This window comes from Phasianus colchicus, chromosome 3 (assembly GCF_987193195.1).
Source record: "Phasianus colchicus chromosome 3, bPhaCol1.hap1.1, whole genome shotgun sequence".
In the NCBI taxonomy this organism is placed as follows: Eukaryota; Metazoa; Chordata; class Aves; order Galliformes; family Phasianidae; genus Phasianus; species Phasianus colchicus.
In genome coordinates, this window is record NC_143438.1 from 54,532,355 (window position 1) to 54,559,980 (window position 27,626).

General features: G+C 39.4%; 2 long non-coding RNA genes across 2 annotated transcripts; one reads left to right on the top strand and one right to left on the bottom strand.

The window, feature by feature from the left end:
- Positions 1 to 11,170: 11,170 nt before the first annotated feature.
- LOC149918586 (uncharacterized) lies at positions 11,171 to 16,165 on the top strand. The gene is made up of 3 exons (XR_016465582.1): positions 11,171 to 11,213; positions 14,204 to 14,311; positions 15,277 to 16,165. It is a non-coding gene; the product is annotated as an uncharacterized LOC149918586 (long non-coding RNA).
- A 504-nt stretch (positions 16,166 to 16,669) lies between these two features.
- Positions 16,670 to 25,823, bottom strand: LOC149918587 (uncharacterized). Its single transcript, XR_016465171.1, has 3 exons — positions 25,774 to 25,823; positions 19,133 to 19,192; positions 16,670 to 18,264 (listed from the first exon to the last, which is right to left on the bottom strand). It is a non-coding gene; the product is annotated as an uncharacterized LOC149918587 (long non-coding RNA).
- Between the last annotated feature and the right edge of the window lie 1,803 nt (positions 25,824 to 27,626).

The following is a 27,626-nucleotide window of genomic DNA, read 5'->3' on the forward strand; positions in this document are numbered from 1 at the left end:
AGACCATTCAACATGCTGGAATGGGCTGCTCAGGGAGGTACTGAAGTCACTGTCCCTGCAGGTGTTCAGGGAACATTAAGATGTTGAATGAGGGATATGGTTTAGTGGGAAAATATTGGTGATAGGTAGAAGGATGAACTAGATGACCTTGGAGGGCTTTTCCAACATTGCTGATCCTATGATTCTATATATATAGGAATTTTTTGTCTCCTATTAAGCAGAATCCAATGAGAAAATGTGTATTTCGTTTAGAGCTTTGTCATTCGTCACATGAGTATCTGAGTGTGTTTTCTTTAAAGTGCTGCAGTGATCTTTATAAAGCACATCTCTGAGGAGCCAACATACCAGTTCCAAATACTGCAGGTGTTATAAATGGAGGTAAGAAAAGTAGTAAATTCTAATAACTTTCAATTGCTAAGCATTTTCCATCTTTAAAGGATACTAAACTCATTTTGCCCTAGAATAAATGCTGTTTGTTTTTTTTATGAAGTGAAATTAAATATAACTTCTTCAACAGAGACCAGAGGCAATAAATACAAAGTTGTAGAATACTGCCATATGATTAGGATTTTGGTAAACAAGCAAACAAAATTGCTTGTTGTTTATTAGTTATGGTCACTGATTTACATTTTTACTATATGTTAGTTACCAATGTGTGCTCAGAGCTGTGCAAGATGTGACTGCTCCTTACTCCTTAATGTTGGACGTCAGAAGGCAGTACGTTTGTGAAAAGTCTTAGGCAACAGCAATAACAGAAAGAAAAAAACAAAAACAAAAAACAAGACCTTTGCCCCAAATCCTAGGGATAGTTTTCATTTTTGGACCTCTGTATTGCTTCAGTGAAAAATGCAACATAATCTTCTGGTAACTGAGTGTTCCATAACCTTTCTGAAAGTTGACATTTACAGCAATTTCCTACTCTCACTTGTTTTGATGAGCTGAATAATATGGTTTTCTAGACAGCCATCTAAAAATGCCCAGACATTTCCTAATAGTTTACACACTTGTATGAGTGTAATTTGCACTGCAAACTCTTGAAATCTAACTCCAAAGAGCAAGGATCTCATGGTCCATGACATAAAAGCCAGTTACCTTGATGCTGCTGGGGAGAAAATAATATAAAAAATAATTTTCTTTTCTTAAAGCCTTTCTATTAGGATTCACATTGGTGTATGCCAGATTAGGTTTCAACTTGGTTCAACAAGTGTCTGTGTTGATTAAAGTATGACTTTCTTATTCAGGAAAAACTGCAGTAGTTACCTCTTTCCCCACTTCTCCACTATTCTCCTTCAAAAGAACACTAAGAGACTAATGAGTCTAAATATCAACACACCTCTTGACCATATTTTTGGCTTTATTTATTACCTCTCTAGCTTTCAAGAATGGCTGTGGCTTATTTCCTGGAATCTTCATACTGTCTCTGAATCTGCATTTATGGAAGTTATTTTTCGCATTTGCCACTTTCTTATGCTAGACAAAGACATGCTTGTGAAATTTGGTCTCACTGAAATGTTACTGGAGCAGACTTTTTACTCAGAGTTTAGTTGAACACTCTTTATCTAGGCTACCTGAAGGTGTTGTGGATGTTCTGTCCCTGGAGGTGTTCAAGACCAGGCTGGGTGAGGCCCTGAGCAACCTGGTCTAGTATTAAATGTGGAGGTTGGCGGCCCTGCCTGTGGCGGGCGGATTGGGACTTGATCCTTGGATTCCTTTCCAACATAAGTCATTCTATTATTCTCTTATTCTATTACTCGAATGAAAATCAAATTACCTTTTAGCCAGAAAGATCCTCTATGTTGTGCCCTTTGATGGAAGATTTTTCCAGACTTCTTCAGAATAGTAACCACAAATATTTCCACAAAATTAACATGCATTACCTTAATTGTATTTAAGAATTCAGTAGTCCACTTGCGAAAGTCACTTATTAAGGGATGAATTCAAAGTCAAATAGCAACAGAGAAATCCACGCTTCTCTTTTATTCCTCACATTTCATAGATCAGTCAAAACACATCTGGATGAGAAAGTTATGATCGTGACTGATTAACAGAAGAAGTAAAATGTTCACCAGTTGATTAAAAACTCAACTCAGCATTGTTCGCACAACACCTCAAGGTGACTCCCACATTTATTGAATTTTGATAGTTGTAAATCAGGTACACAATTACTCAAACCTGTTTCAACACAGTGGGATGTTTTACTTCGTCATAATTTTTCTTATGGGGATTATGATTTAGGAAAGAGTTAAAAAAAAAAAAAAAAAAAAAGGTGATATATTAAGTTACACTGAAAGACTTCATTTTTTCCATGTCATTTTTGCATACTCATTGTACAGCACGCACTCACTTCTACCACCCAAATTTAAGAATGTATTTTAGATTAGTGTCTTTGGCAAGATAATCAGATTTTGCTATTGACTTCAAACATAGTTTGAAATCTGTTGCCCTGCCTGTCTCTTCAAGAGTTCAGTTTTGTAATTGGAGACGCTTGAATGTGGTACCCATGGTCTGACTGGGCTACTTTTGCAAAACATGCTGTCAGGAGTATTCTCAAAATGGGAATATATGTTGAAATCATTTTGTATCCAACTTTAAAACACAATTTTATTGTAACACAGCAGCACTGAAAACCTGTTTAGAAGTTCCTTCATAACTTTGATTAAGCTGAAATGCTTTAGCAATATAACAAAGTGGAGAGGTATTAAGCAACTTGTTTTCACTTTATATTTGCAAGAAAAATTTGTCATAAAAACATTAAGCAGTCATAAAATTGTTAAGGATTTTTGTAACTGCTGCAGAACTATTTCCATACCAGATGCATGATTTAACAAAGTGAAAATACTTGTTTTCATGAATCCCTGTATGCTCTTTTAAAAGGAGTCACTTGAAAATGGGATAAATATTATTCTCTTCACTAGGACGAAGAAGCTCATGGCAATATACAAAAGACCTGCAGAAATTAAGAAATTCAATCTAATTTTTTGCTGTACTATTTTCCATTCAATTATAACCCTGTTATACAGGCTTTTAGACAAAATTTTTCTTAAAAGGAAAACAAAAATGAGGCTGTTTGCTGGAATCTTGCTAAAGGGTAAGAATTTGCATGGAGAATCAAATCTCCCAAATAGGATCTCTGGTAGATGGCTGGTGGCAGCAGAAGTGTTATTTGCCAGGGTCCCAGTGGAAGAACACTCAGATAAATAGTTTGAGGAATCTCTCAATTCTATTCAGTTCGTACAATCCAGCTGGTCCTATGCCACCACTCCAGCGATTACATTAAGATGTATCAACAACAATAAATAAGCATGTGCAGACATCTGTTAAGGACTGCATACAGAAGACTATCATTTCTGCAGGAGCAGTTTCTGTTGACTTTCACAAATGTCTTATCTATGCATAATCTGATACTGCTGCAGTAATGACACTTCAGGACACTCCACCCAGGTTGTTAATCAACACATTTAGGCATGCAAATTGCCCTAGACACAACAGGAGTTGCCTCTGGGGAATTTCTAGAACCATTTGAAATTCACACCTGGGAGGCTCCTGTAATCATCAGTCAAATACTTAAATGTGAATGCTCAGTTAATTTTAAAGCTGGTCCACTGCCTCAGGCTGATCCATTATCTCACCTGTGCATATGACTGGCTGAGGAGTTCCTGAACCTTTCAAGGAATTACTGTGTTAAGTACACTGAGCATGCATATGGCCACACTGGCTGTACCTGGATACATTATAGTGATAAGAGTGAACTTTATTTTCAGCTGAATAACTTGCTTCCAATGTAAGACTCATAATCACAGTTTGAGTAGTCAGACAAATAGTATTACCAAGTTGTGCAATAAATATTCTACATGCAATGTGATGAAATTACTCTCTGAACTTTTTAGATAATTTCTTGCAAGTTAGAGAGAAAAAAAAAAAAAAAAAAAAAGAGGCTAAAATAACAGTGTCTCCTGTTAGATAGTAGCATGTTAGATGGTAAGAATGTTAATCATATGGTTGGGGTAGGAAGGGACCTTTTAAGAACATCTAGTTCTAACCCTCCTGCTATAGGCAGGGACATCTCCCTCTAGATCAGGTTGCTCAAAGACCTATCCAGCCTGCCCTTGAGCACTTCCATTGACGGAACATCCACAGCCTCTTTGAGCAACCTGTTCCAGTGTCTCACCACCCTCCCAGTAAGGAATTTCTTCCTGATAGCTAGTCTAAATCTACCCTTTTCCAGTTGATAACCATTTTCCCTCCCAGCTTTCCTGTAGACCCCCTTCAGCTACTGGAAGGCTTCTGTAAGGTCCGCCTGGAACCTCCTCCTCTCCAGGCTGAAAAGCCCCAGTTCTCTCAGCATGTCCTCATAGGGGAGGTGCTTCAACCCTCTGATCATCTTTGTGGTCCTTCTCTGGATCTGCTCCAACAGCACCATGTCCTTCTTGTGCTGAGGGCCTCAGAACTAGATGCAGTAGTACTCCAGGTGGGGTCTCACAAGAGCAATGCTTTTAAGTTGTCCATAGATGCAAAGGATAACTTTTTTGGTTAAGTCTAGAATATGATACTTGTATAACTGATTTTTACATTATTATTAATCTGATAATACTATTTGTGTGTGTGTGTTTATGTGTGAGCTAGAATGCTTAAGACTCCTTGGAAATTTCATGAGAGCTATTCTTTAAAAAATATATGGAATAATGTACAATACAAGCCATTTTTATATATACAAAACTTGATTAAACTTTTTTTTTTTCTTCTTTGGTAAATGTGAGTCGAAACTTTTTGTTAAAATCCATTCGCATAAATTTTTCAATTAGGTTTCTAACATCTAAGTTTAACATTTCATATCTTCAATTAGCCTCTCTTATTCTAATTAGAAATTGTACATTGGACCAGACAGACTTTTCCTTTCATACTTTTCTCCATTCAAATGACTACCCATATAGTTCCAAAAGTTATGATACGTCATGAAGAAGACTGAACTTTGTTAAAGTTTCCTTTTTCTCCCTTTATCGGTTTTTCTATTTTTGGAAAAGCTTTCCAGAGGTTTTGTGCTGCTCCTAATGAAAAACAGATGAATTTTAAAAATGTCATATCCTCTCACCTCCTGGGCAAAAGTCTAGTTTAAGAAGAAAACACATCTATCTTTGATCCGTGACTTCCTTATGTTCAGGATATGAAGCCCAAAATAGTTCATTGTTTTCTGGATACTCGAAAATCTGAAGATCTGTGAAACTTACATCTTCCTTCTGAAAAACAATATTTTGATTCCACTTTTGGCTCTAGAAATAAGTTTTTTGTTTTTTGTTTTTCCCCACTCATTTTTTCTCACTTTTATTTAAGGATGTTCAGGCCTACAATTTGTTGCTTTTCCACAATTAATTCTGACAACTTTACCAGACTGAGACCATATCAGACCATATTTTTTAAAGGAATATTTATAATTTACTATTGTGGGTATTTCTAATTGAAGTTAATTGATATTATTCAGAGTGCTTATAGATTACAAAATAAAAGAGCTATCTATGTGCTATGTTTCTAATGAAATTATGATGACTTTGCTTTTTACAAATCGACTCCCAGGTAAACTGGATAGTCAGATAAGAACTAATCAAGTATATTTTCAATAACAATTCTGACAATGGTTTAAATTTTTATCCAGCCTCTTAGTCCAGAGTCCAGCCTTCAGAATTATATATGAACCTGAATGAAATCTCTAAATCTGAAAAACAGCAATATCCATTTTTTGTCAGAGTTGATAAGCAGCAGCTCTAACTAGAAGCAATTACTAAGCATGAATGAATTGAAAAAAGTTAATTTTCCATAGGTCTAAAGATCACAAAATTTATTAGGAGAGTCAAAAACAGTACTTGAACAGCCCTTTAGAAGAATTAAATAATTGAAGAGAAAACTATGTCCTCTGATTCATTTAAAACTTTGTTTTTCATGCAGAACCCAAAATTATCTCTTTTATTATCTATTTTATCCCCAAAATATTAGAAATATGTAATTGAAACAAACTGACTCTTTGAAGGTCCTGATGGCTGTTTTTTGGAACAGGCTGTAACATTTTGGGGCTGTTCTATACTATTGGCCTTAAAGTCCATCCTCTCCCCATTTCTTATGAGTGCATAATTAAGGCAACAAGAAAGGGTTTAAACAATTTCATAGAATCATAGAATCAGCTCAGTTGGAAAAGACCTTCAAGATGTAACATACAACTTTGTGTGCAGCTTATAGACTGATACAGTACAGACACATTGAGACAAAAATTGTCTTCAATACTTCTGAAACAATAACCATCACCTGTAAAACAGATTTTTTTCTTTTTTATATCCTGTGCTTTCAATCACAATCACAGTACAGAATACTTATAGATTTCTGTAAGGAAAAATCCAAATTGGCAAAACAAACAAACAAACAGTAAGAAAATCCAATCAATCAATTAAACAAACAAATGAAAAAAACAAACAAAAAAACCTTAACAAAATAAGAGTCTGTGAGGGTTAGATAAAATAAAACTGTGGATCTGATTTAATTCAGTTAGATCATTATTGAGGTAGGAAACTTACTGAACTAATAGAAACAAACTATTAAGTTTAATAATGTCTTTATCCAGATGGCTGAATAAAGTATGTGAGAAATAAATCCACAGATTAATGCTTGGATGATGACCTACTGAATTATAACTTCATAGAAAATATCAAGAAACATGTCTGGGCAATGGATAATCACAATTAACACTTTTAAGTTTAGAAGCCCTCTAGGAACAGCAATCACTGTTATTCAATTTATACAGATCACATTTCATCCACAGCTGTATGAATTAGCCATAGGAAAAATACCTCAGTATATGGATCAGTGAGTGCATGTGAAGATCAAAGCTATTTAGTAGGAAGAAACAGAAGGGATGTAAAATTAATCTCTGACACAATCAGGCTCTGAGGTGGTGAAAAGACAGATGCCTACTATAGATCCTTTAGGGACAGTAGCTTCCTGCAGCCTCAAATGCCACTGGAAGCTGCTGGGCAGCCGTTTGGAGCAGCTGACAAAGGCTATGAAGGATATATGTTTTCCCAAATAACTTTCTTTTGATCTGCCCATAGATCAGAAATTAGGATAGAGACACTGAAAAAACAGCAACAGTGTCTAATCTGTAAACGCTTGTCTTTGTGACCGGTGCCACTGCCCAAACTTTGGGTTTTTTGACAACTGAATGGCCTGCGTGGTACTAGGCCTGCAGGCACCAGATGGGTTTCGCTTTTCTCAAAGGTGGAAGAAGGTCCTTGGGGGAAATTGGTAGGATTTTAAACTAGGTTTGAGAACTTTAAGGTAAATGCAATTCCAAAATAGTGTTTAGCCAAAATTTGGATACAGTTATGGTGCAATAGCTATAAACCATAGGTCTGTTCTGCCTTTTAATACTTTAACCCAGACATCTTAAAATTCACGGCAGTTATTTATTTGCCAAAATAGAATTTTGAAAAATAGATGTTAACATTTGTTGTTTCAGGGAGTTCTCTCTTGTGATCTCTCTTTGCAACTGAAAAGCACAATTTAGGTACTGCTGAAGGTTAAATAAAAGTAATGTCAATAACATCTCCTCCTACAAATCAGTGAGAAATTGTTTCTCTGGAGTGCTCAGGCACTATAATCAACTGTGGTGAAGAAATGCTTAGCTCTTTAAATGAGCTTTGAGAGCACTGGACTATTAGCAATTAGGAACCAAATTTGCCTTCAACTTCTCTTCACCCATCTATGTAATCTCATATCACAAAAGCTAAAATCTCTACAGCTTAAGGTGGAAAGTGGATCCATCCAACCTGTGTTTTTCCCATGATCTACATTTGTCTCTTATCACAGGAGACAGAAGTCCAGGGCATAGAAAGCGTAGAAACCTCAGCTTTCATCTACCTGGATAACATATGTCGCCATTGAACTCAGGGTGACTATTGCTACCTTTTCTCTCAGTTGCCAGAGTGCAGGGAGTAGCAGTGTGTTAAAGACAGACTGCTGGTGAGATCTTGATTATTTTTTACCCTTCAGTGGGATCTATTAGTAGGAGGAGGTATGGACATTTACACATCCTCAAAAATTTGAAAATCTTTTGGATTTCTTTTATCGAGAGTCCACACAACAGTTAAAACATGAAAATAGGAAGTGTTTCTGTGCTTTCTCCAATTTGTACCCATGCACAAGAATTAATACAAGACACTTTTCAATCTTGACCTGTAATGAGCTGGCAAAATTTGGCTGACTTCATTTATCCAGCAGGAAAACCGGTTCTCAATCTGTGCAACACAGGCAAGTAAAGGTTATTCAGAACTTTCCAATGTTGTTGGTAACTTCTGAGTGATTCTGAGCAGAATCTTTAGGAATAAAAATAGGTATCTAACACGTATCTTCTATGGGGTTGGGCATGCAAGATGATACAAATTAGAATGGTTTCAGGTTTAATATATATTTTTACCCTCCCTTATTTTGTACCACTTCTTCCAAAACCAAAACCAAACCAAAACAAAAAACCAACAATGTTAATCATAAAGTCATTGTTTTGCATTCTAAAACTGTGGCAAAAATGATCTTCTTAAACACGTCGCCCAAAGCAGGCAAATTACTTCCTTTTTTTCCCCCCCTTTATTAGGAGTAGAATGATAGATACTCTTATGAGTAAAGAAACAGTACTCAAAGTGAAAATTTTGCTAAAGAAAAATGAAGGCTGCAGTAGGAATTCAGTAACAAGTTAACTCTAAAAAAACAAAGTCATTTCATGCTCAAACTTCAAGGGTCTAAATTTAGCATCTTCTGAATTGATCTGGACTGGTGAAAGGTTATTCTGTGTTCTTTGAGGCATCTGAGTGTGTAAAGAAATAAACATACCCAACTAACTCTTGCTTATTACAAGAGCTTATATAGTTATTTGAAACATTACTTTTCTCTTATTTGAAAAAAAAAAAAAGGCAATTAATGATAGAAATATTATGCGAATTTTTCCTTTAGAAGTCTCATTAAATTAAAAACCCATAAATAACTGCTTTTGTGAGTGTGAATTTTGCATAGCTCCTCTTTTGAAGCAGTTACTGGATAGAGCTTTTCTAAATAATTTTTTTTTTTTTCTTTTGCATGACTGTCAAGTACTGCTAGCAATACAGGGACACATAATGACTGCAATTTTTTTCTTGACTACATTTAATTATAATATGTAGGTACCATTGCAGAGGAGCAATTTTAGTCCATTAGAATCTAAAACTAGCACTTTTAATTTTCTGTTTTACCACAGCAAAAGAATGGGTAGAAAACAATAAGTAGCCATAGCCATAAACCTTCCTATTTAAAATGTATTTCAGACTTTCATTTCAGAATAGACAGAGGCCAAAAGATAAATGCTTTCAGAATACCAGTAAGTTAGCAGAATATGGTAGTTAAAATTAAGACTAACTTGACAGCACAGATGCTGCTGTACATTTGCTCTGCTCTTTTTTACCTTCTGTTGTATATACTGTAAAGTCCGGTTGAAAACTACCCACAGCAAACATTTGTTTTTGATTTGTCTGTGATCTTGAGTTTTAATAAAGCATCGTGTTCTTTCTGAGATTAGCCAGGAGATACATTCCACCTACAAATTACAGATCAAGACTCAGTAATATTTGTGTAGATTTATTCCTTCTTGGTTTGATTATAAGGCAGTCCAGGAAGATATGAGCTTCCTAGCCTTAAGAAAACAGATAGAGAACAGTATGCACAAGTAACTATGCCAAGTAGTATGCGTGCAAGCTTGTTTTTTCTGCTTGTTAGCTGACTCTCACAAAGCTTTTAAAATAAATGGCTTCCCACAGGTAGCATGGAAAACTTCAGGCCGTTCCTTACTTGTTACAAGAGTGAAGTACTGTTATTTACTGAAGCTTTTAAAAGTGTGGTAAATGATGAGATGTTGAGAAAAAAGATTTTAAAGTGAGAAACCACAGGATCTCCTCTCTTTTTTGTTAAAGAAGGACAAAAGCCTCTGTTTTGTTAAGCTATGGTTATAAACTTGGTTAGCAGTAGTCAGTATTCCACAGCTGAAGCTCAAGCAGAAATGTAATAATATATCCTGAATCCGGATAACCTTTTTCTATCTGCTAAAGACTGTTATAAAATAAATTACTTGTGGTTTCCATTTTGATGCTGGTTGTATTTTGTTCATGAAGTAATCAGGTATTCAGAAAAGAAGAATATGCCAATGAAAGCACTTTACATATCCACAGATAGCACTCTTAGAGGAAATGCTTAGCATAGAAAAAAAGTGCTGAACTAGCATATCTGGAGAACACAGGGAAAAGTGACAGATTGCTTTCTATAAAGCAGTCACACAGCTTACATTGGCAACAGTTTGATGTGCCACAGCAGTATTGACCCAAGAGCCATGTCACAATCAATCAGCATCTCAGAGGATGATAAAAGAATTGAAAGTGCTTAAATTAACTAAGCACACAGTAAAAAATTATTAAAACAAGAAGTGACTACCTCTGGCTGCAGATACCTACTGCGTATTATTTAGCTTTACTTGGAAGAATAATTATGTGAGCTTAATAACACTTCTAATAGCTATCAAAATCATGAGACAACTCATTTTGGTTGCTATTCTCTAATAGTAATTTCAAGTCACATCAGAATGGCAAAATATGCCAAAACAAATCTCATCAACCATAATCTAATTCCAGATTTTCTTCAAAATAATATACCTCCACTAAACCATTTTGCAGTGCAAATTGAGATGCAAGATCAGCAGATCAGTAGCATTTATGTGTCTATGTGTCTCTTTGTCTCTGGATTAATATTTAGTTTATGCGCACCCTTATTAGTATTGGACTTCCTTCACATGTATGATATAACTTCATGTTGAGGCTGCTATGACTCAATAGAAATGCCTGCTATTACCTGTGCCTCTCTCTACTGTCATCAGTGTGGATTTACCATCCCCTTCTATCTTGCGTTATGCCAGTAGCAGGCTTGGGCACATGCCCCATGTATGGGATCTGCTGAATCAGAGCCTGAACCTCTGATTGATCACCTGAGGTGAGCAACGAGTCAGCCATGGGAGCACAGGTGAAGGCAATTCACCTGTGCTGCTGGAAGGGGTGGAGCCTGGCTCCACCTATCCTAGACCCATTTAAGAGCTGACTACTGGTAAGAAAGGATCTCTTCTGGAGATCCCTCCTCTGGAGTTTTGCAGTGAGCCCAGGCATAGGGTGAGCATTTTATCTGTTCTCTTTTTGTTGTTATAATCTGCTTTGCTGAACTCTCTTGTTTATTTCATAATTATAACATCTTTATATTCATTGACTATACACCCCATATTATCATTTAATAGCTAGGCTTCACACAGTATACTGACATGGACAAATCAGTCTTCTACAACTGCATTTGAGTCTTCTTTTTTTCCTCATATCGTATCTGATCTTTTTTCAAGTGCAGATGAGATACAGATCATAGGAAGATATTTTGCTATGTATTCACGTTTACTTTCTCTGTTACAACTTTCACTGTCTTTTTTTAGTGAGAAAGCAAAATTTTGTTTTATATTTTTAATGAAAATCTTACATTGCAGATGCAGAAAGAGAAGTTCTGCTGTAGACAGCATGTATTCTAAATTGTAAGGAGTTCAAATTCCAGCTATGGTTTCTGTAAGTTCTATACATCATCTATAAACTGCAAGAGTAAAAACTATTCAAAAGTCTTTCTCAGGCACTTTTTAAAACTAAATGTTGCCTGACATACTGCCTCAAACTAATTTCAAAGTCTCCTATAATTACGTTTTTTATGATTTGATTCACCTTGGCAGTTTGATACCATCATTAAGGTTTCTTGATGCTTCCTTTCAAAGAACTGTCCACAGACAGTATGGATTTACTTCAAGGATATACCAGAAATAATATAAACTGAATTTCAAAGCCTCACACACTGCTGTGCTATTTTTAATGGAATAGTCAGTAGTGAGCTTTCATTAAATGTCATTAATAAAGAGCTTCTGTTAAGAATGATTGCATATTTCTCATAAACAGGTGTAAACTGAATAAAAGCAAAATGTTCTTAATGTGTATTTAAGTGCTTTAAGTAATTCATTGTTCGGAATCATCATGGTAGAATTACATTTGCATCTGAATATCAGTTTGAATAAAATGTAATGTGGGAGTTATTCTAGAATGCTTGACTACTTCTATAAGTACTTCATGTGGAGATACACACACGATGCCATTAATAAGAAATGGCCTCCTACAGGTGATCTTCTGTTTGGGATCTTAACCAAGCTCTAGTCTAAATATCTAAAACTCTTCTCCCTTTGGAAACTAACATAAGACGTGCAGAACATGTTGTAAGAATCTGGAAATAGTAAGAGGCTTGATGATAACTTGAAGAATTGAAAGCTGCCTTCATGTATGTAGGGAGTCTTCAAATTTGGGTTTGGGGCTTGCAGGTCCTAGGAGAAACAGGGAGAACTGCAGCTGTAGCCCAGTGCTCGTTGGTCAGAGTAGGTGTGCAAGCATGCCAATCCAGTAGTCTTTTACTGTTAATATAGTAAAATTATAATATTTATGTCTGAAACCTGAAGACCAAGAATGTTTTGTGTAAATAAATGTATGAAGCAAATGTCAGTTATGTCTACCAAGATGGCGGAGTTTGTCTGAAACAGACAGATGATGGAGTAACTGCTTAGTCCAGGAGATAAGAAATCTCTGCTGCCTTGTGTGACAGTATGCTTCCCTCTACCTCCTGCCTCCTTCTTTGTCTTGAGCATTGCACCTAAGGCCTTGTTCACTATTGATAATACTGTCCTGCTAAATAGTATGAGTCAATCATCTTACCCCATAAATAGTGAGCAGCCTGAGAGGCCCTTGAGCTCTAATCCTAATAACAAGACTGCACATGACCACTCCAGTTCCTTCTAAATATTGTGAAGCTTAAGTGGCTATAGTCTCAGGGTGGATTGTGTAGAATATTTATTGGAGATGACTTATTGAAATGTACTCCACTTTGAGACAAGATAAACCTCCAATGTGCAGTGTGATAGAAAACCCATTCCATGACAGGTCCCTAAGTAACATAAGACCTGTGAACGTTAGATTATTAACAAAATCCAGGGGATCCTGGTATGCTGACTCTAAGGAAAAAAAAAAAAAAAACAAAAATAAAACCATGAAGTGAGGAGCAGAGTGGTGATCCCATTGTCAAGCCTTGTGATCATCCTGCGGGGATGGAGACTTGATGATTTTTATCCAGTTAATATAACTGGAAATGAGAAAATGTCTTGTTTTCCTGATCCAGCTCCAAGCCAACAGATTTATAACCTTTCTTTCCAAAACATTCTATGAGTGAACATTGCAAAACAAAGATAAGTGTGACTAGTGTCACTCAAGCTTCACCTTAAAGTATGAAAATAGTATACAGATGCTGAAGACAGAAAGATTTTTGGGGGGAAGATACCATCACAGACAAGTTGGGAGGACTTGGCTGGCTTCTGGAACCAGTCAATGGGCTGAGCCTCTCTTCCCTCTAGTGGGGATGCCTATTAGGTAAGATTCGCATACTCTGTTGTACTGAGTGCTTCCCCAGGAAACCTAGAAATCTCTGTGGAATTATTCCATAATTGAATGTGTTTGTGGTTGGCTGTATTATTCGTGTTCTTTGTTAACTTCTTATACTTTGCAGACAGTGTATTTATCATCAAACAAATCAAAATAATCTGTAACCTGTTGCTTTAACAAACTGCACTATTCACTAATGTGGCCATGAGTGTTCTCGTTGAATGCAACCAAATTCCTTAAGGGTCATTGTGACTAGATGTATTGGGCAGTATGATATCTGTGAATTCATAATCATGATAGTTCACATGTTGAATGTGACTGGACTGGGCACCACTCAAAATCTAAGCATAGCCAATCTTTACCCCTCTGATATTTGAGGACAAGCTTGATTGCAAGGATTTTATCTCCTGCTAAACTTGCTTTTTCACATGACTTGTTGGACTAACGAATAGGGAGAAAAATAGCATCCCAAGTGCAATCTCAACAATGCCTCTACTCACATTGCTCATAGAGAATGCTTCAGGAGCCACAGAATACCTGGTTAGTGACTGATTAGAAGTAATCAGATGCTGATGAAGAGAAAAATAACCAGTAACAGGTAAATAGGATTTAGTGAGCTAGTGTCACCTTGCTGCCTATCTCTTGATCTTCTCTAGGAAGGATTTCAGGTACTGTGTGATGCATCTTGTTGTTCCTTGAACCTCCCATAAAGGAAACACGTCTGCTGAACCTATCAGTGCTGAAGTACTGTGACTTTCAGTGAGGTCAGTTGTTTCTCTAACTATAACAAGATTACATTTAAAAGAATATAAAGCAATACTACTTCCTCTAGTTTGTCAGATTTGTTGTACAAAACCATAGAAATATTATATGCCTCATTGTGTAAACTGACCAGTACAAGAAACATGCAGTGAACCTGGAGATAAAGCAAGGTTAAAGTGGTGGTCAGGCTGCAATATTGTTGTTTTATCTTGTCTGTCTTATTTATTAAAGATAATACATATCTATTGAAAGTCAGCTTCCTCTGATCCCTCTAAGCCTAAGCACAAAGTTTTTCCTGAAGATGTTTAAGACTTGACTGAGAAAGCAAAAATGGCCAGCTTCAAACCTTATTCAGTTTTTTCCTCTGTCAGCTGACAGTTCCATTTTCTTTCTGCAACAATTCCCTTCCCTTGTTAGTTTTTTTCCATTTTTTCAGATTTCATGTTTTCTATTTTGAAAATGCAGTTTTCCCTGCAAATGGTCAAGCCTAACATCTTTACTATGGGGCTGAACGAAACAAACAAACAAAAAGCAAACGTGAAAACAGATCTGAAAGGAAAGAGAGAAACCCTGAAGATCAACCGTGTTTGTACTAAAATTTATCAACATTGCCCTCAGGGCCACTTCACATATTTACTGTGTCTTTGCAACGGATGAAACAGTTCTGGGCAGTGACCTAATAAGATCTGTGGCATACCTGAAATGTGCAGCAGACCATAGCATTTCTCACTGGTAATCTTTTTTTTCTGCTCTCAAATGTTTCTTTTCACTGTTGTACTACTTCTGGGCATGCCTGGCACTTAGTCTCTTTTACACACACACATACACATGCAGTCTATAAGAATCATAAAAAAGCTTCTGCCCTTTCAGAGGCTATTTTATAACTTGGAGTTCACAAGTAAATGTTGAAAATTGCTACTTTCTGGTATGTGCTCACTCTCTCTTTTTCCTATCTGTGGTGGACTAGGGCTCTTTCAGGTGTTGTCCTTCAAGAGGATGGTCCTGTCACGTTTCCATTCTGGAGATTCCACCTCCACATCAACAGTGGCTCTAAACGTTTGTGTGCTCTGTGGTGTTGCTTCAACCATTGAACACACACGCACACTGAGAAAACAAATGGAACCTAATGGCCTGGGTAACTGCAATGCTTCTTCTAATGGACATACTTCCAAACATTATGACCTTGAGTCTGAAATCAAGGACAGTAACCACTGAAGACACAGATGCAAGCCATGCATGGAGTGTGAGACAAGGGATAACTTAACCAATGACTGTTTTCTCCTTGCTGTGTGAATGTGCACACCAGTTGGTTTGTGCCCATCTCTAATTCATCATTGATAAGCAGCTGTTACTTTTTCCAGTACAAGAATGTCAAACAAGTACCAGGAGTGTCAATGGTTGCCAGTGTAGATTTGCCAACAGATTAGAATTTAATTCTACTTCTGTGCACTGCTTTATATCAATGCCCATGAAAGTATGAGATCTATTGAGGAGGATGGCAGATTGTGTACACACAAATGGCAGTGCTAAATGTACTTGCACCTGCATCCTAATATAAGGAACTGATAAGAAAAAGGGGAGACTGTCATAGTGAATGATTGACATTTTGATGAATGTGGAATGTAACACAGCATTCAAATACAAAAATATGCTAGCCAAAAGCGTTGTGCAGTATAAAACAGAATATGAAAACTGAAAATTAGCAACTGACACAAATTGCTTTAAATAAAGCATGTGAGCACTCGCTCACATACTCATACACATTCATACACAATTTTATCTTGCTAGGCATATACAATTAATTCAGCTTATCTTTAAAAATTATCTATTGATCTTATGAAAAACTGGAAGGCCTATTTTAATGATCCTACATGCTCATCAGAGCTTGAGACAAACACAATAACTATTTTCCATTAAGGAAATATGGAATAAAGCTACACATTATTATTTTTTTCTACTATTCTATATGGGTGGAGTGTCTGTGTTTAATTTAGAGACTGAAATGAAACATTTTGAGAGACAAAAATAAGCCAATTTAAATTAAAATGGTTAAAACAGAGTGTACTGTACTGTTGTGGAAGAAGAATCATTGCAAATAACATTAATGAACTCTTAAAATAGATTGAAAGTAAGGCCTTCCTTCAGGAGTGTTCAGAGGCTTTGGTGCCTGTAGAACTCGGCCCACAGACAATTAAAAGAATGATGACTTGGGGTTGCAGTGTTTAGTCTCTTTCCTTAACCTTGTTGAAAAATCAGGAAGGCTAAGGAGAGAATGGTGACAATAGAATGCGAAATTTCAGATCCTCAAGTCTTCATAGCATAAAGTGCTTGAGAGACAAGTATACTGCAGTCTCATTTGGCCATAACCTGAGTACAAAACAAAGCAACTGACTGGTGAGCATGCTGCAAACCAGCATCAGGATAACCAGCATCTGAATAGGAGACCAAAGGCAAGAAGTGCTGGACAAGTATACCATTGTGTCACCATGGGCTATCATGGTGGTGTCTGATTCTTACACCTGGCTTTGAATAGCCCCAGCAGTAGAATCTAGAAGGACTACAGGCATGCAGGTAGATGGGCACATGGAAGGTGGGTGTCTGTGGAAGTGCCACTACAGAGTTGCCATGCTGCCGAGACCAGTTGGAGGACACATTCTATTGGGTCATACCATGGTGACTTACTGGAGGCAACAACAACTATAAATTCCACTTCTTTTCAGTTAAAAAAATATATGAAAATTTATCATGAGTCAGTAGCAAACAACTAGCATACAAGAAATTCGTGTGTGAGCGAGTTCTTTTAAAACAGAAATATATAACTAATACAGTACAATCCTCAGCACTGCTTAACAAGATTGAATAGCCCACTGCTACTCCCTTCTTCCCTTGCTAACTTAATGGTGGTTGTCTTAGTTATTTGCTTTGCCAGGGAAATGGGATGAATTTGAGCATGATCCTTCTGCTTTTGATACTGCTGCAGCTTTAATGCTGAATCTGGTCAGATCTAGCAAGCATGCTTACGATTTCCTTGCAATCATGCTGCCTCCTGGATGATGTTACCTACTTTCATATGTTGTTTGCCATCAAAGTTTCAGTTCCTGGGGGGTTGAAACCTTCCCTCCAACAGCATGTTTCCATATCAATTGTGGGGCAAGTAGAAAACACAGTTTAGTACAGATTCTCTGTAAGTATAAGCTTGTGCTTGCTTTTCTTCTGTTGCTTTGATGTAACTTGAATATGCAGAAGTTGGAATAGGCCCACACACAAATATTTGCTGTAAAAAATGTCAGTTTTACATTTGCCACAATTTACCAACTGTAACAGAAATACTGCAGAAGGAACACAAGAGGTTTAAAAAACAACATTTAAAAAGAGGCACATACATTTTACTTTCTCATTCCAGGACTCTGTTTTCCTTTTTACCATTGCCATTACTTTACACGCAAGGACACATACACACACAAACACAAAAGCTGACAAGCTGGAAGTAACTCTATTTCAATATGCCAAATAGATTAATATGGTGCTTTTTGACCAAAAAGAAAAAAATTACACTTTTAAAAGGGAAATATAAAAGCAAACCGTAAAACCACAATGTTATTGTCACACCACAAAAATTAAGATTAAGCAGTTTTTTCACTTTTGCATCTGGATAATCTCAACAAGAATAAATACAACTAAGAAAGAAAAGGAGAGGAGGAGAGAATGAGAGAAGGAAAGAGAAAGTGACAGGAGGGAGGAAGCAAAGAAGGGAGACAGGTGGGGAATGAAGAAACATCTGCTCAGATACTTGGCTGCTGGTTAGGGTTAACCCCCCAAATCTATCACAGATATATCTTGCATTTGCTTTTGTTAAACTTCATAAGAGATTTATGATCAGTCCATTTCTGTCCAGTTATCTCTGAATCACAGACCTGTCCAACATCTGTATGGCTGTGAATCCCAAAGTCTGATCCTAGACCAAAGTTGAGATAGATAAATGCATTTTCAATAACTTTTTGCAAAAAGTTTTTTGAAGAGATCAGTAAAGCCACTGAGAAGCAGAAAAAACTATGTTCAGTAGAAGAAAAATGTGGAAGCATCTGAAATCAGTGCTGAAGAGGTGAGATATATATTTTAACAAATAATGAGAATACTTTCTAGGTAATGAACAAATCCATTTTCTTAAGGCTATAAACTCTTGGCATTAACCACCTTAAACCAAAAGCTACAAATGTTTTGTGAAGTCAGATGAAATAGGAGATATACCTACATATTTTCTTATTTTAGAGCTGTTTTTCTTCTCAGTTACATTGGTACAACTTAAATGATTCTGTGAATCATCTCTTATTTATAAAGTTACAAGAGAGAGTTACTCTTTACTTAAGCAATGGTATATGTTTTACTGTCTACAGAAGGTGCATCTCAGATTGATGGCTCTTATATCCCTATATTCCTATTCCTGTATTTCCGGAGGAGAAAACTGGCACTATGACTTGAAAGACCTAACAATTGTGCTTTGAACAGCTAATTGTACCCAGCAGAGGGAAATACAGAAGAAGGCTAGTCTTCAAAATCCTCATTTTTAGCAAGTGTCATGGTAGTTTAAACTTTCTAGTAGCCTGAATTGTTGTAGCACATGGCTAGTGTTTTAATAGAAAATGCGTTCTCTAGGTTTACCATTAATATAATCACTGCTTTAGACCATGCTCTAACAAACAAAAATTCTATTAATTTCACAAAAATTTAAATTGTACAACATGCTTTGCAAAACAGCCCACATAACAACAGGGAATTCGATCTAGTTTAACTTGAAAAGAACAAAAAGTTTTTGCTTTATTCACCTTCAGGCTCAGGAATACTGTGCCTTTGGAGGTCATCTTTCCAAGTTGCAACAGGAATGGCTAGAAGGAGAAAAGGATTGCATATGAAAAATTAAAGTGATATTTATGCCAGAACTATGCTGGAGGCTATTTTGCCTGGTTTAACAGACCTAGAAATCAAAAATTCCAGGACACCTTGCTATTAAACTGGCTCTGATGTGAAAATAAAGCTGTACTGCCAGCTATTGCTTATAGAATCACAGAATGCCTTGTGTTGGAAGAGACTTTAAAAACAATCTTTTTCCAGCCCCCTGCCATGGGCATGGTTGCCAACCACTAGATCAGGCTGCCCAGGGTCCCGTCCAACCTTACTTTAAATACCTGCAGGAATGGGGCATTCACAACTTCTCTGGGCAACTCAATCCTGTATCTCACCACACCCTGAGTAATGAATTTCTTCCTAACATCTATATTTCCGCTCTTTTAGCTCAAAGCCATTTCCCTGTGTTCCATCAAGTACTGGAAGGCCATAATAAGATAAAGATGTGGTGTGTGACTATGTCAAAGTCCATGTTGTTTTTTTTTTTTTTTTTTTTTTTTTTTTTTAATTTGGCCACAACAACTCCAGGCAATGCCATAAGCCTGGGGTGGAGTGGCTGGAAGACTATGTAGAGGAAATGGACCTACAGGTATTGATTGGTGCTCGACTGAACATGAGCCAGCAGTGAACCCAGGTGGCCAAGATGACCAATGGCATCCTGACTTGCATCAGGAATGGTGTTGCCAGCAGGAACAGAGAAGTAATTGTCCCCCTGTACTCAGCTCTGGTGAGGCTGCACCTCGAGTACTGTGTCCAGTTCTGGGCCCCTGTATAATCAATGAAAATTATATAGAGGAATATTACATAATCAAATAATATTAAGATGTTATAATAATGAAATAAGCAAGAGAGTTAGGCACAGCAAGACAAAGAGAATCAGTAGGATGCTTACCCATGTCGTGGGCTCGCTCAGGAAAGACCAGTGGAGTGGATCTTCCGAAGACAAAGAGATCCTTCCCCACTGGTAGTCAGCTCTTAAATGGGTCTAGGAGAGGTGGAGCCAGGCTCCACCCCTTCCTGCAGCACAGGTGAATTGCTTTCACCTGTGCTCCCAGGGCTGACTCATTGCTCGCCTCAGGTGATTAATCAGAGGTTCAGGCCGTGACTCAGCAGTTCCCATACACTCCACCCCTTCATGGCATGAACCGATGATCAGGTTGACTAATGGGTAAGCTTCTCCTAATACAGAGACCCACTATATCACAACACTTATACAATTTCCATCGCGATGCATGTTGGTACAATTCATGGCAAGTGATGATCAGTGAACGTTGATATTCTTGTATGGGCCAGTGCTCGATGAAGTTACTAGAGGCATGCAGTCATCAGGTGCAGGTCCGTCTTATGTTCCATCAGTCCCATATAGACCATCACCGGGTGTCGCACGTGATCTGACAGTAACACTAGAACACTTTGATGGCATTTCGTTCCTTCCGGTGATCCTGAAGGCTCGAAGACTCATGGGGAGTAATACAGATGTTTCAAGGGTACCAGGAGAGGAAGGTCTGCTCTCCAGGGCAAGATACAGGCTGTATTTCTATCCTGGGTCAACACTTCCGCTTGTACTGGGGCATGTCCCGGCCACCTGCACCACACCTTCTTGCCAGATGTCTGTGGCTGCATAACTATGTCAGGCACTAAAGGAGGTGTCCTGATCTGCCATAGGGACATGATGGGGGTCCATTTAGCAATGAAGATCGGAGTGTTGACCACAATATCAGTAGGCCATGTACCTATTACTGGAGGAACTACTGATCCTCCTACCTCCAACAGTCTCCCCCAAGGTACAAGTAGGCCACACCACTTGGGTCCTACCTGCACCTTCCAAGGCCATTTTATTCTATGGGTGCCTGGTTCTAAATTCTCAGGGGCAGAGAGCAGATTATTTTCATTACCAATCTGGGGTCTTACCTGATAATCAGTCCCCGTAATTTGGATCCTAAGCGGGGTGGCCCATGTTGTCTGCAGCATTCTCAGGGCACTGGGTCTGCCGTCTTGGGGTCTTTCATTCAGGTCCCGCAAGGTTTCATACAGTCTTTTAGTCCACCCCTACAGGGACTGGGAGTCTGTCTTCAGGGCAGCCTTAAGAATACCATTATAACATTCAATGAGGCCTGCCCCCATTGGATTATATGGCAGGTGGAATCACCATTCAATGTTGTTTTCTTCTGCCCAGCATTTTATTGTTGCACCAGTAAATTGAGTCCCTTGGTCACTCTCAATGACTTGAGGTGTCCCTTAGGCAGACATCAGTTTAGTCAGTGCCTTGATGGTATATGCCTAGTTTGCTTTTGGTACTGGATAGGCCTGCAGTAGCCCACTTGCAGTGTCGACGCTGGTCAGAGCATATCTCGCCCCCTCAGACTGAGGAAGGGGCCCAATGTAATTGACCTGCCACTGCTGGAGAGGATTGTGTCCTCTAGCAAGATGGGCTGTCATTTCCAGCAATGATCTCGGTCTCATCTTAGAGCAAGCATCGCAATCCTGGCATGCCTGGACGATGTCAGGTAGTTGTATGGGCAGCCCCCATGCTTTGGCAGCTGCCCACATTGTCTTTTGTCCCGCGTGCCGTAGCTTCTGATGTAACCAACGGGCGATGTTCTCCGATGGTGATTTCTCAATCCATCGAACTCAGGCCAGCGCATCAGCTTCATCATTTCCCGGTGACTGTAGGGGCTGATTACCAGAAACATGGTAGACACGTACAGTCCTGTGTTTGACTGTATTCCATATGTCTAGCCACATGTCTTTGCCCCAGATTGGCCGGGTGTGGATAGTCCATTCCTGGGTGGCCCACTGTGCAATCCAAAGAGTGAGCCCCCAGTACGCAGCCCAACTGTCTGTACAGATATTCAGAATACCATCACCAGGCTCCTTGGTTATAACCATCCACATGGCTCGCAGTTCTGCCCATTGGCTGCTCTGACCATCCCCCTCGTCAAACCAGATTATCTCAGTTGAAGGATGATATGCTATCGCTCTCCACTTGCTCGGGTTGCCCTTGCTGGACCCATCTGTATATCAGGCATCTTCAGGGATAGGATATTTCCCCTCCTGAACAGGGCTCTTCTCTGGTGGAGCGACCAGTGTTTCTTCTGGTACATCATAATGATAGGTCACCGGGCCTAGGATCTTCTGAAGCTCTTCTTTTAAGGGCGATGAAGACAGACTGCTCCTTTGGCTGAGGTAAGCGACCCATTGTGCCACTGTTTGTGCTTGGGCCACCCCTGTCTTAGGAAGGTGGGTCAGATCTTTCACCCACCCCTGAATCGGCAGAGTGATCTTAACTATAACTTCAGCCATCTGGGTTATTGGCTCTACTGCCTGTAATGCTGAATAGGCAGCCAATAACTGTTTTTCAATCATACTATATCTTTCTTCTGCTCCATGCCAGACCTGAGACCAAAAACCAATGGGGGTGCAAACAGAACTCCGGCGTTGCCACAGGCCCCACCCAAAGCCATCTTGAGTAACGTGAACATCCAACTCAGCTGGGAGGGTAGGATCAAATATACCCAATGCCTGGACTTGTTTAACTGCCAGTTTTGCCTGTTGGAAAGCATCCTGTTCTGTTTTCCCCCAGTCCCATAGCTGCCCCTTTTTTGTGAGTCTGTACAGTGGCCTTAGCAGCTGCGCTAGGTGAGGTATAAAGGAACACCAGTAACCCAGTATACCTAGATACTCTTGCAGCTGCTTCGATGTTGTAGGGACTGGGAACACCTGAACCTTATCTATGGCAGCACTGGGTAGTACTTTGGTCTTTCCTGACCAAACCACCCCCAGGAATTTTACAGACAGGCCCGGACCTTGCACCTTTTGGGGATTTATAGTCCACCCCCTCTGTTGTAAATAGGCGGTTAATGAATCTGCCACCTGCCCTACTGCCTCCAATGAGTCGGATGTCAGCAGGAGATCGTCAATATAATGATACAGGTTAACATCATCAGATTTTTTCCAATCAGCCAGGTCACGCGCCACTAGATTGTGACAATATGTTGGTGAATGCACGTACCCCTGTGGCAGGACCTGAAAGGTCCACTGCCTGCCTCCCCACATAAACGCAAATTGATCTTGCGATTCCTCAGCAATTGGGATACTGAAGAACACATTTACTAAATCTAGGACACAATGATAGGTTTTTATCTCCCTACTCAACATATCCATTAGGGAAGCAATATTGGGTACAGCCGCATAAATAGGCGGCATGACCTTATTTAATTCTCAGTAATCTACTGTCATTCTCCACGTGCCATCCGACTTCCACACTGGCCATATGGGGGAATTATATGGGCTGTGTGCAGGTCTTATAATGCCCACTTTTTCTAATTCCTGCACCGTTCTCGATATTTCATCTTGCCCACCCAGGAGTCTATACTGTCTTACATTGTAATCCGGCGTGGTTTCAGCAGGTAAATAGGCCCATGTTTTGCATGGCCTCTTAATATTGCCTGCACTGCCTGGATACTGATACATCTCTGTTGAAGTCTGAAAACTCTCCTACAGTCGTCTGGAGAGCCAGACCCCATAGAATATCTATGCCCAAGATGTACCCCTGGACTGGGGCAATAGATACCTTATACTCCCGGGGTGGGAGACGCCCAACCCCCAGTTTCAACCATGTTTGGGTGACAGGAATAGTCTGTCCCCCAAAACCACCAATCATCATTCTGTCTCCATCAAATTCGGTTGGATCTCTGTAAATAATTGATGTTTCTGCTCCAGTGTCCACCAGTGCCATAACTCTTTGAATGTTTTTTCGGGACCAGTAAATTGTTAATTCTACATAGGGCCTCCGGTCCCATCTGGAGGCCCTAGGGGGACTAACATCTCTTGTCACGCCATGCATGAGCATGTCCAATTCTTTTCCTTCCGGTGGCTCAGGCATTGAAGCCCAAGACACCTAAGGCGGCTTTTTTTTTCCTATTAGGAACAATGAAATCTTCTAAGTTCCATGTCATTGTTGGCATTCTCTCTATAACCCTTACCCTTGTTTTCTTAGGGTAGGTCTGAAATTTTTGGTTGTCCGTTAGTTGTTTCCACAGTTGGAGAAGGATATGGTTGGACTGGCCGTCAATCTTAGCAAATTGGACCCCAGCCCAAATTAAATCATTAAACATTTGTTTTCAGGAGACCCTTATGGGTCCTGATTGAGGAGCTCAAGTAGCCGGCATTTTGGTTTTAGTCACCAGCAAGACCTCGGCTTCTTCTAGTGTCCGAATGTTGCGCCTATTCCGCAGGCATTCTGTTTCTCCTAGGTCAGCCACTAACTGCGCAGCCTGCTAGACAACTACTTCTGAGGCCACTAGGGGATTTAATATAGAGATCAGAATACCATACAGATGGGAGGGAGATTGTTGTAAAATTAGGTCTCTCATCCCCACTGAGAATTTGACCAGATCCGGGCCATCAAAGGTATCTTCATAAATTGCTTCCCTTACACCTAGTTCACGGATGTAATTTTGAAGGTCCTCCATGGAGGACCACATCCCTGTATGTAAAGGAATATCAGATTTATTGGGCCATACCATATGTCAGGCTGCCATTAACCATTCTATTATAGAATGGTTTTCATCATTATATTGATTACCTGCATATAATCTCTGTCTAAGAGCAGGATGGACAGTCACTGTGGCCAATTCGGCTATTTCCGGGCCATTCACCAGAACACTTTCTGCCCAGAATCCCACAGTCTTAATAACCAAGCTGGCACACTTTCTCTAGATTTCTGCCTGAATCGTTGGACTAAGTCCATCAGTTCTGTTGCCATGTACGGTTGGGCTGTTACGTGCAAGAGGGTTTGAACAGGGGGCTACTGATCAGGCGGCACCCCTGCCGGTCTGTCCTGTACCTTTTTTGTTTTTTGAGTTATAACAGGATGGACTTCTAGTGCATCCGTTAAAACTGGAGATTCAAGATCTGATTTAGATTGTTTATTTTCCTGATCAACACAGTCTGTTGATTCAGGAACCTGGTCATTGTTTATTGAAATATTATGAACTTAACCTATTGGAAGATGTAGAATTGTTTTCTTTCCTGTTAATATGCCAAGTTCCTGTTCTAACTTTTCAATACAGTCTTTTAAAAGTTCATTTTCATTCACTAAAGTATTATTCCTTATTTCAGCATTGTTTAAAGCATTTAACAGTGGCCATGCCACTGTAGAAGCAGCTAATTGTCTTTCTCTTGTGAAAAATATATCTTTGCCTAGTCCCTGAAAGTAATCTGCTAGGTGATATGGGGAAGTGTTTCCCACAACACATAAGGGACCCCATTTTTCAATGATAATTGAAAATTCATAATAAGGGGATCCCACAAATCCTGGGATCTGCCCTGGAATTATTCTATCTAGGAGGGGTAGTGTTCTCTCCCCCTTGAACTGTTTACAGAAATTCCAAAGAAAGGACATAGTGTAAGTTTCAGTATATTCAGCTTGCCAAGTGTATAATCAATGAAAATTATATAAAGGAATATTATATAATCAAATAATATTAAGATGTTATAATAACAAAATAAGCAAGAGAGTTAGGCACAGTAAGACAAAGAGAATCAATAGGATGCTTACCTACATTATGGGCTTGCTCAGGAAAGACCAGTGGAGTAGATCTTCCAAAGAGAGACAGATCTTTCCCCACTGGTAGTCAGCTCTTAAATGGGTCTAGGAGAGGTGGAGCCAGGCTCCACCCCTTCCTGCAGCACAGGTGAATTGCTTTCACCTGTGCTCCCAGGGCTGACTCATTGCTCGCCTCAGGTGATTAATCAGAGGTTCAGGCCGTGACTCAGCAGTTCCCATACAGCCCCTCACTGCAAGAAAGACATTGAAGTCTTGGAGCTGGTTCAAAGAAGGGTAACAAAGCTGGTGAGGGGTCTGGAGCACAGGTCTTACGAGGAATGGCTGAAGGAGCTGGGATTGTTCTGTCCGGAGAAGAGAAGGCTCAGGGGAAACCTTATTGCACTCTATAACTAGGGAGGTTGTAGTGAGCTGGGTGTTGGCTTCTTCTCTCTCCTGTAACTAGTGATAGAACTAGAGGGAATGACTTCAAGCTGCACCAGGGGTGATTTAGGCTGGATGTTAGGAAATACTACTTTTTTGAAAGAGCGATCAGGCACTGGAATGGGCTGCCCAGAGAGGTGGTGGAGTCACCGACCTGGGAGGTGTTCAAGGAATGTTTGGATTTTGTGTCGAGGGACATAATTTAGTGAGAACTATTGGTGATAGGTGGTTGGTTGGACTGGATGATCTTGAAGGTCTTTTCCAACCTTGGTGATTCTGTGATTCTATGTTGATTACATCAGTTGCCCTTCCTTTGTCCACTGATGACATCGCTCCATCATAGGTCACCAAATTGGTCAGGCATGATCTGTCCTTGGTAAAGCCATACTGGCTATCTCGGATAACCTTCTCATATTTTATGTGCCTTAAAATATCTTCTAATAGGATCTGCTCCATGATCTTCCTGGGCACAGAGGTGAGGCTCACCAGCCTGTAGTTCCCTGGGTCTTCCTTTCTCCCTTTCTTAAAAATAGGATTGATGTTTTCATTTTCCAGTCATCAGGGACTTTGCCTGACAGCCACAACTTTTCAAACATGATGGAAACTTGGTGACCACATTAGCCTGTTCCTTCACTTCCCTGGAGTGCATGCCATCTGGCCCCGTGGACTTCTGCACAGTTAGCCTTATGAGGTGATTTCTGACTTGCTCTGCTCTTATAGCGAAGGTATTTTGTTCACCTGACCTGGCCAAGAGGCTCAGGAAAATAAGAGGCATGAGAAACCTGTCTGCCAATGAAGAGTGAGACAAAGAACTCATTGAGTATCTCAGCCTTCTCCATGTCTGTTGTTGCCAGTTCTCCCTTCTCATTTATCAGAGGGAGTACACTCTCCTTTGCTTGTCTCTTCTGACCAATGCTTGATTTCTTATGCGGAGGGACAGAGAGCTCAGAAAGGTGTCTTTAAAGGGCTTCCAGCTTTCTTCCATTCCTATGTCCCTAAGGACAGTTTCACAGGAGATCTCATCCAATAATTCCTGACATATACTGAAGTTCACTCTCCTAAACTTTCGGGTACTGACTCCGCTTTTGCTTATTTTTCCTGCTGCGTGCAGGGGTGTGGAGATACTTAGCTGAGCTGTCAGCTGCATTACATTCTTGGAGAAGCCCTCCCAAATTTCCCTGGCACAAATCTGAGATTTTTTTCCTGCTGCTTCTTAAGGTGAAAGTGTTCTTTAGCTCTTCTCTGTCACTCAGCAGCATATCTCCTTCCCTCCTCAAATCTAGCTTAAAACTCTTGTGATGAGCCCTGCTAGCTTGCTGCTTATGATGTTCTTGCCCCTTCTGGTCAGTAGCACCTCATCTGTGTATGTCATAAAATATAAAATTAAGTCATTCTTTAGCATCTCCATTGTCTCAGAATCTTCT